Source organism: Phyllostomus hastatus, unplaced genomic scaffold, assembly GCF_019186645.2.
Source record: "Phyllostomus hastatus isolate PE091 unplaced genomic scaffold, TTU_PhHast_1.1 phas_scaffold_11, whole genome shotgun sequence".
Taxonomy (NCBI): Eukaryota; Metazoa; Chordata; class Mammalia; order Chiroptera; family Phyllostomidae; genus Phyllostomus; species Phyllostomus hastatus.
The window spans coordinates 5,301,266-5,317,292 of NW_025334005.1; the positions used below are offsets into that span (position 1 = coordinate 5,301,266).

The 16,027-nt window shown below is 49.3% G+C and overlaps 1 long non-coding RNA gene and 8 other non-coding genes across 9 annotated transcripts; all 9 read left to right on the forward strand.

The window, feature by feature from the left end:
* The first annotated feature begins 139 nt into the window (after positions 1-139).
* Positions 140-3,533, forward strand: LOC123829426. Its single transcript, XR_006787604.1, has 12 exons — positions 140-208; positions 543-595; positions 833-922; positions 1,141-1,194; positions 1,535-1,569; positions 1,745-1,793; positions 2,083-2,131; positions 2,317-2,351; positions 2,565-2,600; positions 2,945-2,991; positions 3,228-3,253; positions 3,409-3,533. It is a non-coding gene; the product is annotated as an uncharacterized LOC123829426 (long non-coding RNA).
* LOC123829622 lies at positions 665-735 on the forward strand. Its single transcript, XR_006787625.1, has one exon. It is a non-coding gene; the product is annotated as a small nucleolar RNA SNORD26 (small nucleolar RNA).
* Positions 993-1,066, forward strand: LOC123829620. Its single transcript, XR_006787624.1, has one exon. It is a non-coding gene; the product is annotated as a small nucleolar RNA SNORD27 (small nucleolar RNA).
* On the forward strand, positions 1,388-1,462 carry LOC123829619. Its single transcript, XR_006787623.1, has one exon. It is a non-coding gene; the product is annotated as a small nucleolar RNA SNORD28 (small nucleolar RNA).
* On the forward strand, positions 1,836-1,961 carry LOC123829626. Its single transcript, XR_006787629.1, has one exon. It is a non-coding gene; the product is annotated as a small nucleolar RNA SNORD22 (small nucleolar RNA).
* On the forward strand, positions 2,173-2,239 carry LOC123829618. Its single transcript, XR_006787622.1, has one exon. It is a non-coding gene; the product is annotated as a small nucleolar RNA SNORD29 (small nucleolar RNA).
* LOC123829623 lies at positions 2,419-2,488 on the forward strand. The gene has a single exon (XR_006787626.1). It is a non-coding gene; the product is annotated as a small nucleolar RNA SNORD30 (small nucleolar RNA).
* Positions 2,682-2,749, forward strand: LOC123829624. Its single transcript, XR_006787627.1, has one exon. It is a non-coding gene; the product is annotated as a small nucleolar RNA SNORD31 (small nucleolar RNA).
* On the forward strand, positions 3,033-3,158 carry LOC123829625. The gene has a single exon (XR_006787628.1). It is a non-coding gene; the product is annotated as a small nucleolar RNA SNORD22 (small nucleolar RNA).
* Positions 3,534-16,027: the final 12,494 nt, after the last annotated feature.

Below are 16,027 nucleotides of genomic sequence, written 5' to 3' on the forward strand. Positions count from 1 at the left end.
GGCGCATGCGCGCCCTTTTCGCGCCACTGGGGTCGCCCGCCCTCCGGCCTAGTCAGGGAGTTTCTACCCGTGATTCCCCGGGCTCGCATGCGTTCTTCTCTTGCGCGTGCGCCCGCCACAGTCCCGCCCTCAAATCCCGTGGGTCTCTGCGAGGTGGTATTTAAGCGCCTCGCTGTGCACTTCAGGTCTCGTTTTTCTGCTCCTCTCGGTAAGGTCTTTTGTGTGTCGCTACCCCGGGCCGCGTGCTTGTGGCGCCCTTTGGGCCGTCCTCTTTGTTGCACCTGTCTGAGGGTGGGGGACTGGGCCGGCGTGACCATGGCCTCCAGGCCTCTGGCGGCTCCAGTGCTTTGTGAAGGACAAAATGGCTGTGGCGGGCGGTGCCGGCGGCCCTCTCTGTGATGAGAACCTTTTCACAGACCTGTGCTGAAATCCGTGAGGATAAGAAACTCTGAGACTGGCCTTGCACAGCCGGTGCAGCCATTGTTTCGGAGAACAAAGCGTTTGCTAAATATTCCGGGGTTGACCTAATGTCTTGTTTGCAGGTTTCAGGCGCGCGTTTGAACGCTGAAGAGCCGGAAATAGTCCCCTTGTTGGAGTAAGTGTTCGAAGCTATCCTTTTCGACTGTTCTCCGGGGTTGAGTGTGGGGAAGTCCTAAGGGAGGTGCTACGGGGATGATAAAAAAATGAACTCTCTCTCTCTGATGGATTAGTGGAGACCTGTACATTCTGAGTAGCACCATCCGTCGCATGTGTTTGGGGTTTTTTTTTTTTAACTGTGAAGTGTTAATGGCGTTAATGAGGCTAAGCGAAAGGTGCTCTTTGTTTTTTTCAGATACGGTTCAGTTCAAAAGAGCTTACAGGTGGGAGGATGGCACAGGACCCGGCCCCATGCAGCTCGGTGATAACAGTGGGTGTGCTCCAGGTGGGTATGCAATGGTTGTGCAGTTGCGGGTAGGGGGGTGGGGTCCAGACGGCGACCAGTTGGGCTGGCCACTCCGTGATGAACACAAAATGACAAGCATATGACTGAACTTAAAAGTGATGTCATCTTACTCTACTGAGAAGTGAGCTGAGAAGACCCAAGGGTCTTTGAGTGGCTCTTCCAGGGTACCTGCAATGCCTCTTTTTTTCTGTTCCTAGCATCATCGCCTCATCAATCCTGAGGAATTCAGCTGCTTCCCAAGGTGACTGCAGGTAACTGTTCAAATGAAGGATTGGGGTGTCCTCTCTCCAGCGTTCCCCAAAGCCAGGAGAGCAACTGGTCGATGGAGCAGTGTCTCCTTCCAGCGTGTTTCTCTTGGAATGACTTTATTGGGGAGGGAGAGGACAATCCAGTAGTACAATTGGTTTTTGAGGGTGTAATTTTTTCCCTCGCTCACGTGGCACTGTCAGATGATTTGAATTGTTATGCTGATACTCTGTGAGGTGTGACAGGTAATAGCATGTTAGAGTTCTGATGGCAGTATCTGTTACATGAAGAAATCGCAACCCATTCTTAACATTTTTAAAGTAATTACTTGCTTCTTGTTTACAGGTTGTCCTGATGATATATATTCACCTATCTTAATGGTAAGTAGCTTCTCCCAATACTGAAGTAAATTAACATATGTGAACCCAGTCATTATCCAAAGGATAACTTAGCAACATGGGGTGTGTGTGTTACCAGAGCCCTGATTGGCCCATATAGCGTTCTGGTTTCTCTTGTTCTCACAGTGATTTTCATTGCTTTTTTTGCCTCCCCTAGATGCCCACTGATCTGTCCAGGGTTGAACTCTTGGGAAGAGTTGGAAGCGGTGAGTGTCTTGTAACTTGGTTGTGGTTTGCTCTGAGTCCAGTGCCAGTGAGGAGAGCAAGCATCCTGTCTTACCCCAGTCTAGCCCCAGAGCCAGTAATGGTGAACCCACTGGGGCTGGCTGGGAGAGAGGATGAGAATTTGTTCCCTAAGGAACTGTCTGAGGTACGACAGATACTTGTGGATAGCGTTAGCTTTTCTTGGGGTCGGGGGGCGGCTATCCAGTAACCATGGTTATGAATAGCTTCAGCTGTGTTAGATATTTTATTGATTTACATGATCTCGTTTAGGAGCAGCTGGATCCTGTGCACTACTGGAAAGCCTCCAAGGTTAAAAAAGGTTAGTCGATTAATTCCAGGCTTGTGCCTCCCAGTAGTCAGTTTCTGTGATGAATCAAACTAGCTCACTATGATTTACATAATGAAAACATATGAACACCTGAGAAACTGGAGAAGCCAGTAGTGGAGGAGGAGGAGGTACCTCGTTAAGGAGTTTTTATTAATCCCAGCTTTGTCTTTCCCTAGGCACTGTTACCAGTAATCTGCTTATCTACTCAAAGGTGAGTGGTTTCCATGTGTGTTGGTGCAAACAGCATGGTGGGTAGAAAAATGCCCTTTTTGGCCTATATACATGATGACTTACATGGAATCTCGTTCGGCTGACAACTTGCTGTTGAGACTCGGAAATCTGATTTTCTAGGACCTGGCTGAGGTGGGAACAGCTTCCAGTGCAGGAAGTTGCACATTGCCAAACTCAGTCTTGTTTGTTTCAGGTGCAGCAACTCCTTGGAGCCGAAGAATGATTTGAGGTAAATTTCTCTGCAACGCTTACAGTCTATGGCCGACATATAAAATTTGTCGTGGTTGTGTGTGTTGCGCTTTTTGGGTCACTCACCAGTGATGAGTTTAATACCGCCCCAGTCTGATCATTGTGACTGAAAGGTATTTCTGAGCTGTGAGCTTGCCTTGGAGTGGAAGTTGACAATGGGAAGGTAATCGAGTAGGCTGTTCAGCCAATAGGAAATTTTTTAGAGAACTTCCTAGTTCCTGAAAAACGTGTGCATTGAAACCTAACGTATCCTATACAGGTGTGTCTTCCCCCCAAACGGGTTCCCAGGGCTGGTTGAGAGACTTAATTTCCATTCTTTTGCAGGGAATGTGTAAGCCATATCTCTGCTCAACTTCATGCTGAAGTTAGAGGTGAGTAAATTCAGATGAAAGGTGTGGGCCGAGCTGAAATTTCCCAGTGATGAAACATTCACATGTCTTACCTCCTGTTCTAGTCCCAGAGCCTGTAAAGGTGAACCCACTGGGGCTGGCTGGGGGAGAAGAGGAAAGTTTGTTCCAGAAGGAACTGTCTGAGGGGTCATAAGGATTTCTAAACATGGGAAAGGGAAGAATAAGTCACTTACTGAAAATTTGTTCTTTTTTTCCAGGTCTAAAAGAACAAATGTATATAATGGTAGGTATCTGCTTGTGTATTGGTGTTAAAGTGCTGACGTAATAAACAGAAAGCTCCTAGGGTTGTAAATTGGTTTAAAGGTTAGCTCCTTGTAAACACTCAGTGCATGTTCTTGCCCATCCAGTAAGAAAACTCACTTTTCTTTTTCTCTGTAGGATGCCAACACTTCCAAAACATCAAAAAAACGAATTTTCAAGGAATTTCTTGTATACTCTGGCTGTTCAAATTTACACATAATCATCTCGGTCTTTATAAATAAAAGATTTAAACTTTATTGTGATTGGTGTGTTTGGTGGGTCTGTTTGTTTACCTAAACTGGGTTCAGTTTTTAGGGTGTCTAGTCGGGGTGCTCAGGTGAACGCTTGTTCAGCGATTGAGCATTGAATATCCATCTTGATCTCCATGAACGGAGCAAATGCAAATGGCTACTTGAGAAATTAGTCTTATCCCAATGGGTTGCTTGTCCTCACATATAACTGATGCTTTCAAATATTTTCTCACTTATTCTTTTTAATGGGAAGGGAAGGAGAGAAACATTGATCAGGTACCCCTTGCCTGTGCCCTGACCAGAAATGAAACCAGTGACCTTTCACTTTGCAGGACAATGCCAAACCAGCTGAGCTACATCGGTTGTTGGGAGTGTGTCTCTGATTTGGCCCTGGGCAAGCTGGGTTTGGGGATGAAGTGAGGGCAGAGGCACACAGCATGGGGAGGGTTGTGTGGGTGTGTGTGTACGGGTTAGGTCAGTGATTGGTTAACATGCACATGGGCCCCCACTCTACCTGACACTTCTGACAGTTGTCAGATAAGGACCATCCTTACATTTCCCAATCCTTGACAGTGTGGATACCAAATTATGAATTCAGGGCCTCGGTAAGTTCTAGGGTACAGTCCTCCCTCTACCCTGGGTTATTAGTTCCAGGCTCCACATGGATATCAAAGTCTAAGGATCAATATTTGGTCTAAAGTGCACTTGCCACCCTTGCTGGTGTGGCGAAATGGACTGAGTGCCAGGCTGTGAACTGAAAGGTCACCAGTTTGATTCCTAGTCAGGGCACATTCCTGGGTTTCATGCCCTGGTTGCCGTGGGAGAGGCAGCCAAGCAATGTATCTCTTGCGCATTGATGTTTCTCTTCCTTGCCCTCTAAAAATAAAGTAATTGCATGTGACCTAGGCACAACCTGCTTCAAATCACCTCTGGAAAATGCTATGTAAGTAGTTGTACTACATTGTTTAGGGACTGACGTTCTGTGTTCAGTGCAGATGCAACTGCCATAGATGTTACGTGTGGTACGTGCAAGCAGCGATGAAGCCTTTTTAAAAATAGCTTCCATCTGGGGTTTAGTCTGCTGTACCCAGAGAAGCACACTGAGGACCAATGAAAAGGAGCTAGGACCGCTGGAACCCCTTCCCCATGAATTCATGGCACAAGTGTAAAATAAAGACCTGTACTGGTTTAAAAAAAAAAAAAAACCTCCATCTGCAGTTGGTTTAGTCTGTATGTGGAACCCACAGATACAGAAGTCCAACTATGCATTTCATGTCAGTATAAGAAGGCAACTTAAAATACTGGTTTTGTCCATTAAGTGGTAGCCCCACAGATTTGGGAGTTGTCAACTAATATAGCCATGGGAGTGGGAGGGCTGGTCCTGGAAGTGGACCTAATGAGAAAGGCCCCTGTCAGGATAGGGTTTGTGGGATGGGGGACAGCAGAGGAGAATGGCCCTGCAGGCAGGGGGAGGGCCCACAGAGCACTGGTCTGGTAACCAGGGGGGAGCACTCACACGCACACATGACTGATGCTGTGTCAAAGCTACAAAGAGATCAGAATGGACTGGAAATGACCAAAAGCAGCTGTGCTGAGTTTTAGCTACACACCAGCCACTGTGTGCATTACCTCATCTCGTCCTCTCCCCAGCCGGGGAAGACAGGTGCCAGAAATGTCCTTGGATAAGAGGAAGAAATGGAGGCAAGCAACAGATTAATTGCCCATCATCACAGAATAGGAGAGGAGGGGGTCAGCTGTCAGCCCCTGGGGATATAACCATCAGACCAGGCTATTAGCTCTGGGAGTCTGGAGACTACTGTTAACCCAAATGTGGGAAACGCAGCAAGGAGGTGATGCAACCAAAGCTAGACAGATCTGATTTTCTTTATCATTGTGGAGTACCTCCTCAATAAGTATAAAGAAATGGACAAAGGGCCTCCCAGGGAGCACATGTATTTCCAAGTTCTTGTGAAGCCCTCACTATCAGCCTCCTAGACCCATGCAGGACAAGGCAAGCAGGGAGCAGTAGGAGGAGAGTGAAGGAGCCACTCCTCACTTGCCTTGGCTTCAGAGGCGGAACAGGGCTACTGCTGAATGTGAACACCCAGCCGAAGATCTGCCCACTTGGAGATCTGTGCTCGGCCGATCATGCTCGCTGTGCCCTGGCCAGGACTGGAACCTGCTCTGCCCAGGGCTATAGCTTGCCCCAGGTTAGGTCTTGCAGAATTTGGAGAAGGATGAGATTGAAAGAAACTGAATTTTGTTTTTGCCCTTGTATTAGTTTTTTTATTGCTGTTGTAACAAATACTGTAAACTCGGTAGCTTAAAACAAATGGAAGTCAGAAATCCAAAATGGATCTCAATGGGCTAAAATCAAGCTGTGTCAGCAGGGCCTAGGCTCCAAGAGCAATTCATTTCCTAGGATTTTCCAGCTTCTAGAGGCCACCAGGCATGACCCTCTGCCATCTTCAGTTAGCAATGGCTCATCAAATCTTTCTTAATGCTGCATCACTCTGATACTGAGCCTGATGCCTCCTATTCCTGAGGGCCTTGTGATGATACCGGTGGGCCCACCAGATAATCCAGGATAATCTTTCTCAAAAGCCTTAATCATGTAAATTAACACATTCTGAGGTTGTAAGAATTCTTGTGGGGGGGGTTGGGGGGGCATCATTATGCAGACCACACTCTTAATTTAGCCCCTCCCTGGAGGCTCTGGGCTTTACTACTTCTGGATTATCAGAAACCTTGGTAGTTGAAATTATATTAGTGAAAATGGAATTTTTTAAGATTTTATTTACTTATTTTTAGAGAGGGAAGGGAGGGGGAGAGAGAGAGAGAGGGAGGGAGGGAGAGAGGGAGAGAGAAACATCAATTTAATATGGGGGCCATGGCTTGCACCCAGGCATGTACCCTGACTGGGAATTGAACCTGCGATGCTTTGGTTTGTAGTCTGCGCTCAATCTGCTGAGGTATGCCAGCCAGGGCTGGATTGAGTCTGTTGCCTGAAGGTTCTCAGCCGTGCCTGTACCTTTGATACAGAACCCAGGCCTCTACTTCCAGCCCAGCAGCAGCACTTCAGTTCAGGAGGTTTCCGACAGAACATGCCACATTTATATGAATATAGTTTCCAAGGAAACGGGACCTCAAGTCCTTTCTCAGGGACCTGATATATAATCCCTTTCATACAGCCGTGCTTTGCTTTGAGCCTATAGAAATTCCCACTCAGATTGGACCTACCCTGGCCTCACCCCCCTCTCCCACTGCTGGATCCTGATTTAAGAATCAGGAACCTCTGAAATGTCTTTCTCAGTGCAGGGTTTCCCCTCTGTTGAAGGGTGCACGGCAAGATATAAGGGGTGGGGGCGGATGTGACAAGTCAGCGGGGGAAGCACAGCAAAGAGCCCATGCCAGCAGCATTCAGTCCTAAAGGCCAACCTTCAATGTGTGTCCTCACTGCTCATAAACACCCACTACGCGCGTCATGATTTCCCCACTTAGGAGAGAGCAGCCTACAGAACCTAAAACAGGAACTGGCAAGTGTTGTATTCAAGTTGCGAGTGAAAGAAATCTCCGAACACTGAGATCAGCTTGATGTCTAATTTATTGGCCAAGTTTTACCTGCGCAGGGGCGAGCTTCCCAAATGAGACCGTAGTCTCGCGGCTATGCAGCGCCGCCGAAATGGAAGTCGCGCCTGGCTTACAGACTATTGGGGTTTTATAGAAGCTAGCAAGCAAGCACGGGTTACAGAAGCAGATATGGCTGTTAGCCATTGGCTTATTCACACAAAACAGGAGTTTCTGATTGGTAGAGGTAGTTGTTGGCGGGCAGATCTTGGCGGGTAGTTTCTAGGGCCAAAAATAACTTTCTCAGCTAGGAGCGGTTAGTTGTTTATCTAATCTTTGCCCACCACATTCTGTCCTCCACTCGCCCTAAGCTTAAGCAAGCATCCTGTTATGCAGCTCTGTACTTCTCCATTTTCCTTGTTCCCCTTAACCTCCCTTGTACCACGGTTGTCCAGACATTTTGGTGGCCCCTACATTCCCTCCTTCTCTTCTATATTAGTCAAACCTTTGACTCACGTTCTTCTTGTGGAAGGATTGTATAGGGCTGAGACAAAACCATGAGTTTTACTGTCTCAACTCTGTCTTTAATAAAGGCTAGGAGCTTATTCAGAATTATTGGTCCTATAGTCAGAGCCAATAGAAGGAGAATTAGAGGTCCAGCTAAGGCGGATATCAGTGTGGTCAGCCAGGGTGAGGTCTTATATAGAGAAGAATACCAGGCGGATGACTCACTTTCTTGCTCTCTGTCTTTGAGCCGCTTGGTGAGCACTCTTATGCTTTCTCTAATTATTCCTGAGTGGTTGGCATAGAAACAACAATCTTCTCCTAGAGCTGCACATACTCCTCCTTGTTGTAGGAAAACTAGGTCTAGCCCCCTTCGATTCTGGAGTGCTACTTCTGCCAGGGAGTCTACCTGACGTTCTAAGTACTCTACTTGCTCTTGGAGCAAGGTGAGGTCTTTAGAGAAAGTTTGGGACAGTGCTCTAAGATTATTTTCTCCATGGATTAATGCTCCTGTCCCTACTGCAGCTGACCCCAGGACACTGATGGTGGCGACGATGGGAATTAGCAATGGGACTCGCTTGACCCGGGAGGGGGCTTGTATCAGAAACTCTGGGTTTCCTCCATATAGGTATACTTGGGGAATGATGTAAGCACTAACACAAAGCTCAGGGTTAATAGGTATTAGGCATTTAAAGATACCTTGAGTGCAGACAAACCAGAATCCTTCTGGAGCTACTGTGACAGTCAAATTGCTAGGATTTCCCGGCAGATGCACCTGGTTGAGGCAATAATCGCTGTAGTTCGAGCCCAGGGTATAGTTCGCTAGCAAATAACAAGTGCCTTGCCCATGGAACTCAGCTAATGTAAGGGTACTTTCAGATTCACACTGTTGCAAGCCGTTTACCGGGCCACCCGTGGGAAGGGGTTGTGCTTTGGGTATGATGTCACTGGTGATATTGGCCCCTAAACCTACATAGAATGGGGGTCGAGGGCTAAGGCAAAGCCAGCAAGACTCAGTGATGTCAGGCTGGGTGCTGTTGATATATGGAAATACTCGTTCTACCAAACTTAATGCTGATTCTCCTTGGTGATGTGGTTTCTCTATTAGGGGCACCGGATCTCCTAGGGGAGGCCCTGATTGGCCTTCGCCTTCAGATTGAGGGGGTTCTATAGTCTCACTTTGGTTGGCGCCTATTCCCGTAGATGCTATAGGCGTTGGGGAGGTCCTATCCTGCCTCGCTGGTCTGGTGGTGGATTTAGGTAAGCGGGGTGGTAGCCTTCCCATTCCTCCCCTTAGTAGCGGCCTTCCCGGGTGGGCAGTAGTTTAATTGTAAAGAAAGTTCCTGGATCTATGCCTGTTACATAAAGTCGAAGACCCCAGGTGCGGCCTCTCATCCACACAGGGTCCTGCGGGTTCAAAACTACCACAGAAGTCGGGTTGCACCTACCTGCCCTGCAGGCTGTATCTTGCATGGTCTTTGGTGCCCTGCTTTTATCTCGGATGAGGAGAATGTGTTTGTCCTTTCCTCCTCCTGGATTCCAGCCACCATCAGTAAGGGTCTCACAGCCCCAGGCCTTGCAGTAATAATCTCCGTGAGACCCACATGTGTACCGCTTCCCAGAAGGGGGCTCCGGACACCCGTAATAGGAGGTGTAGAACAAGTCTCGATTTAAGTCATGTTCCCCATCATCCTCACAAGTGTTCCCTAACCCCTTAGAAACTCCTTCAAGGGGGCTGGATTTATGCGGGTGGATAGAGAGGAGTCTACCATGATCACAGAGTTTTTCTTCAAAGAATCGCGAGAAGTCCGCTTTTAGGGTAACGGGGGCGCTTCCCCATGTATAGTTAGTGGCGATTACTGTCCCGTCAGCCGTTCTTATAAGCACCCATTCTTGCTGTTCTAGGCTTTGGTTTAGGACGCTACCGATAGCCAGGAGTTTCAAATACGTGACAAGGAGAGTTTTAAGGGTTTGTCTGAGTCCTGGCGGACCCGCCATGTCCGTGGTTCTTCTTCAGGTGGTTGGGCTGCCTTACTGTGGGACAGGTGGATCCAGTAGGGTTTCTCTGCTACTCGTACAGCGGAGGGTGTGCTCAACAGTACCTGATATGGTCCTGTCCAGCGAGGTTCCAGGTTTCCCCTCCGATGATTAAGGATCCATACCCACTGTCCAGGCTCCGGCTGTTCGGCCTTCTCTTTCTGTTTTTCTTCTGATTCTAGGCGTTGGGCGTGTTGGAAGGCACGCACTTCACTCCGGATCTCTTGCAGTGCCTGTAAGGACTTGAGGAAGTTATAGTTAGTAACTTCTATCTCTTCTGTGGTCAGCTTAGGGATCAAAGGCACTGGCTGTCCATATAATATTTCAAAAGGTGCCCAACCCTTAATATAGGGGGTACATCTCACCCGAAAGAGGGCGAAAGGGATAAGCTCTACCCAATTTTCGCCGGTCTCTTCTCTTAATTTTATCAAGGTTTCTTTTAGCGTTCTATTCATTCTTTCTACTTGCCCTGAACTCTGAGGTCTATAAATACAATGGAGTTTCCAATTGATACCTAATCTATCTGCTAGTTCTTGTGAGATTCTGGATATAAATGCTGGACCATTATCAGATCCTATGGCTATAGGTATCCCATATCTGGGTATAATCTCTCTCACTAGGATCTTGCAAACTGTAGAAGCAGTCTCTCCCCTAGTGGGAAAGGCTTCTACCCATCCAGAGTATGTATCCACCAATACTAGCAAATAGCTATAACCTGACTTCCCTTTAGGCATCTCAGTGAAATCAATTTCCCATAGTTCTCCTGGGGCATTTCCCCGATGCCTCACGAAACGGGGCAATTTCTGGTTCTGGGCGTTCACCTTTGCACAGGTCTTGCACCGCGAGGTGATGGAGTGGATTATCTCTCTTAGGTGTGGTCCTAGATAATGCTTCCTGATTAGCAGTTCTAGTTTGTTCTGTCCCAAATGGGTGCTAGTATGAATGTCCTGGGCAACTTTTGTTAATACTCCTTGTGGTAGGTATAACTTTGTACTTGGGAGTACTATCCATCCATTTTTATCTTTTGTTCCTCCTAATTTGGTTCCTTCTTGCTCCTCTTCTGTAGAGTACATGGGTTTTGGGGGCAATTCTGGCTGAGGTATTAGAGGGAGCAAGTTACTCCCTGCGCTTGCGGCGGCCTCTCTGGCGGCAGCATCAGCCAGATTGTTTCCTCTTACTATTGGAGACTCTCCTTTCTGATGGCCTCTACAATGGATAATGGCAACTTTCTTAGGTAACCAGATGGCCTCTAGGAGAGAGAGAATCTCCTCACGGTTTTTAATGTCTTTTCCTCCTGCGGTTAGGAGGCCTCTCTCTCTGTAGATGGCTCCATGGATATGGGCTGTGGCAAAAGCATAGCGGCTGTCAGTATAAATGTTGGCAACTTTTCCCTCAGCTATCTCTAGGGCCCTGGTCAGCCCTATCAGTTCCGCCCTTTGCGCAGAGGTCCCAGCAGGCAGTGCCCTTTGCCACAGGACCTTATCTTCTGTGGTCACTGCTGCCCCTGCATACCGCTGTCCTTCCTTGATAAAACTGCTCCCATCAGTAAAGAGGGTCAGGTCTACCTTTTCATACGCCTGATCCCTTAAGTCCGGGCGGGAGCCAGTCACTGTGTCGAGGATTTGCTTACAACTGTGGATCACAGTGGAGTCTGGTACTGGCAGCAGGGTGGCTGGATTCAGGGCAGTAGTCTTGAGGAATTGTACCGCTGGAGGGTTCAGCAGCTGTGCCTGATACTGTGTCAGCCGCGCATTAGACAACCACCGGTCTGGGGGGGACCGTAGGACCTGTTCGACGTAATGTTCTCCTATGACCTGTATGTCCTGCCCCAGGGTCAATTTGCCTGCTTCCTTGACCAGTAGTGACGTGGCTGCGATAGCTCTCAAACAGGCCGGCCATCCTGACGCTACTGGGTCGAGCTTTTTGGACAGATAGGCCACAGGCCTCTTCCATGGGCCGAGAGTCTGGCTCAGAACACCTAGGGCCGTACCCTCCTTTTCAGCGATATATAGCTGGAAAGGCTTGGTCAAATCAGGCAAGGCTAGGGCTGGGGCTGAGACTAAGGCCTCCTTCAAGGCCAGGAATGCTCGCTTCCCCTCCTCAGTCCACGCAAAGGAGCCTTCCTTGCCTCTGGTTAAATCATGCAGGGGTTTTGCTACGTCCGCAAAACCCAGTATCCACAATCTGCAGTAGCCTACAGCCCCCAGGAATTCTCGTACCTGTCTCTTGGTGGTTGGCTCTGGGATCTGCAGGACTGCCTGGATCCGCTGCTTCGACAAGGCCCTCAGCCCTCCTTTCAGGTCGTACCCCAGGTAACTTACAGTTTGTGATGCGATCTGAGCCTTCTTGGCTGACACCCGGTAGCCCATCCTCTCTAGGTCCTGAAGCAGGTCCAGTGTAGCTGATTCACAGTCCTCCTGTGTCCGGGCTGCTACTAGGATGTCATCTACATACTGAAGGAGAACTACTGATGGATGGGTCTCTCTGAACCCCTGGAGATCTTTACTTAGAGCCTCATTGAAAATGGTTGGTGAGTTCTTGAACCCTTGGGGTAGTCTGGTCCACGTGAACTGCCCCACCAGTCCATTCTCAGGGTCATTCCATTCAAAGGCAAAAATGTCCTGGCTCTGGGCGGCCAGAGGTATGCAAAAGAAGGCGTCCTTCAAATCTAAGACAGAATAATAGGTATGGGTTGGGGGCAACGAGCTCAGGAGGGTATACGGGTTTGGCACAGTAGGGTGTATTGTTTCAACTCGGGCGTTTACCTCCCGCAAGTCCTGCACCGGCCTGTAGTCTTGGGTTCCTGGCTTTTGGACGGGGAGAAGGGGGGTGTTCCATGCGGACTGGCATTTTCTCAGAATGCCAGTCTCTAGTAGGCGTTGCAAGTGTCCCGCAATCCCCTGTCTGGCCCGTGCCGGGACCGGGTACTGTCTGATTCGGACCGGCTGCGCATTGCTGGCCAACTGGACTAGTACCGGTACCTGATGGACAGCCAGCCCTGGCGGGTTCGTTTCCGCCCACACCCCTGGTACTCGGGTTTGCAGATTTCCCAGTGCTGTATTCCCATCTTTCTCACCGTCTGGGAGTACCGTCAGCAGGTATTCTTCAGATAAGGGAACTGTTACCTTCACACTGGTTCCCTCCGATGTTTCTGCTGGACCGAAGCTTATGGTAGCCTGGAGCTTCTGTAACAAATCTCTCCCGAGTAACGGATATGGACAGTCTGGGATAACTAGGAAGGAGTGAGTAATAGTCCCTCGCCCCAAGTTGGTAATCCTGGCCGCCGTCCAGGGATATGTTTCGGCCTTACCCGTTGCCCCTACGATCTTCGTGGTTGCCTTTTGGATTTGCCCCCGAGGCTGCGTTAAAACAGAAAAAGTGGCTCCCGTGTCGACCAGGAAGTCTACAGGTTTCCCTTCGACATTCAAGGTGACCATGGGCTCCTGGGAGCCGACGGATATGGAGCCCTGGCCCCGTCAGTCCAAGGTTTGAAGCAGCACCGCGGGGCTAGTCTCTTTTGCGTGCAATTTGGGGCAATTTTTCTTCCAATGCCCTTTTTCTTTGCAAAATGCACACTGGTCTTTGTCTACTCTGGGCCACTGGCCTTTCGGCTTTCTTTTCCCTCTATCCTGTCTTGGGCCTGCCTGGGCTGCAATTAGGATCTTTGCTACTTCTTTTGCCTTTCCTATTTCTGGGTCATCTCTGTTCACATATACTTTCTGAGCAATTTCTACAAGCTTGCTGATATTTTCTCCTTCAAATCCTTCAATCTTTTGCAATTTCTTTCTAATATCAGGAGCTGCTTGGGTCACAAAGGCAATGTTTAAAAGCCGCCTGTTCTCTGGGGCCTGTGGGTCCAATGGGGTGTATACCCGGTAGGCTTCTGTCAGCCTCTCTAGAAAACTAGCTGGGGATTCTTCTCTCCCTTGAACTACTTCACTAACCTTACTAAAATTTGTTGGTTTCTTGGCTGCTGCCTTTAACCCCCTTAACAGAGCCCGGCGGTATTGGAGTAGTGCATCCCTTCCCCCACTCGTGTTGGGGTCCCAATTCGGGGGTTGTTCAGGTAATATATCTTGCACCTCCCTCCTCCCTACTGCGGTCTCTCCCTCTTCTCCCATGACCGCTTTGACAGCTTCTCTCATTATTCTGTCTCTCTCCTCTGAGGTGAATAAGGTTTGCAGTATTTGCTGACAGTCATCCCACGTTGGTTGGTGGGTTCTAAATATGGTCTCTAGCAAGGAAATTAATCCCTGTGGCTTTTCAGAAAACGGGGGATTCTGCAGCTTCCAATTGTATAAATCACTAGTAGAGGAAGGGACATAGACCAGCCGCGGTGGTGCATGTAACGGGGCGTCCGGAGCTGGTGGCACCTCCCTGAGTGGCAAAATGGCGGCGCCATCCGGCCTCGGCGCCAAACCTGTACCCCCATATTGTGCACCACCGCGCGTATGAGGCGGGCTCTGGATTCCCTCTCCCTCCGCCCGAGGAGTCTGGCAGAGGCTGGTGATACGGGGGAGGAGCGGAGGGAGCTAACAGCGGATCTTCTGGTACTTCGGGCAGAACAGGATATAACTTCCTCCCTCCCCCGTTCCCCTGACTTTGCTGAGGCCGGCGCCCTTTTCCTTTCTGAGAGTGAGGGGTCTGCCTAGGTGCCGTTGCCACACAGAGAGCCCTTTTCCTTCCCTGCCCATTAGACTGGCACCGGCGGATGTACCCAGGACGGTCAGTGGCTATGTCTACCCACACATCTATGTAGACCACCTGATCTGGGTGGGGGGTCGCATACACCACCCGCCGGACCGCGAACAGGAGGGGCAAATCAAAGGTCCCCTCCGTGGGCCACCCTACGTCAAAGGTCGGCCACTCAAGTTCACTGAAAGTTCGCAGGGTCTCTGGGTCGGGTGGAGGACCTCCGTAGCCCCGAGCGCGATTCTGAAAGTCAGAAAAGTTGTTTAGCAAGCACTCCAGGGCAGTACTCGCGGTGGAGCCTCCTTGTCCCATGTTGAGCGGGTATGGGGCTTCTAGGATTAAAGCAGTAATTACAAAGACAAACCACGCAACGAAGGCAAGACCAAAAAAAAGTCTGAACACAGCAAGAGTCTCTCACTCCGGGCATGTGCTTTCTAGCCCAGCGGTGCCTCCACTCTTTTCACTCACGCACAATCAGGCCGCGGCACACCTCAGTCTCTCCACACACACAGACTTCGCTAGCGCGTTCAGTCGCGGCGCAAATCGAAACCAATTACCAAATGCGACCCAGTCGCGAAAGCAAAACCTCCGGTTCTCGAGAGCGTCCTCTCCTTGAGAACCCCGCGGGTGGACTACCGGCGACGTCTCGCCTACCACCTCGCGGCTCTAATGAGTCTAGACTCCCAAACCAAATTCCGCGGCAAGCTTACCCGGGTTTCACTTTCTCAGCCTCCGAAGGCTCTCTTTCAATCTCGCTGGGGCCTCCAAATGTTGTATTCAAGTTGCGAGTGAAAGAAATCTCCGAACACTGAGATCAGCTTGATGTCTAATTTATTGGCCAAGTTTTACCTGCGCAGGGGCGAGCTTCCCAAATGAGACCGTAGTCTCGCGGCTATGCAGCGCCGCCGAAATGGAAGTCGCGCCTGGCTTACAGACTATTGGGGGTTTTATAGAAGCTAGCAAGCAAGCACGGGTTACAGAAGCAGATATGGCTGTTAGCCATTGGCTTATTCACACAAAACAGGAGTTTCTGATTGGTAGAGGTAGTTGTTGGCGGGCAGATCTTGGCGGGTAGTTTCTAGGGCCAAAAATAACTTTCTCAGCTAGGAGCGGTTAGTTGTTTATCTAATCTTTGCCCACCACATTCTGTCCTCCACTCGCCCTAAGCTTAAGCAAGCATCCTGTTATGCAGCTCTGTACTTCTCCATTTTCCTTGTTCCCCTTAACCTCCCTTGTACCACGGTTGTCCAGACATTTTGGTGGCCCCTACAGCAAGCAGGGATCCCAAATCAGCAACTTGGACTCCAAAGCCTGTGCTCCCGGACCGTGGCCGCTCCGAACCTGTCCCGCATAGCGCACACAGCCACTCGCCGCACCTGCAACCCACTGACGAAGACCACCGCCAGGCCGTGCCCCGTGGCTCTGGAAAAGCTTTTAGGGAGGGAGACTGGAGCCACAATCTAGGGAAAAAGAGACCACGTGGTCATTGAAATCAGGACTTGTATGTGGACCAATCCTCAAAACGTTCAAAACTGGAAGGGCGGGTTTATGCAAAACACCCAGGATTGAGCAAGTAGGAAAAGCAGTAGAGAACCATATTTTAAGGTCTGTTTTCCAAAAACGTGCTATTATTTTGAAATAAGAATACTAAGAATTGAGAGTAGGAAAAACTACATATTAAAAAGGAATCCAATCATTAGGCCATT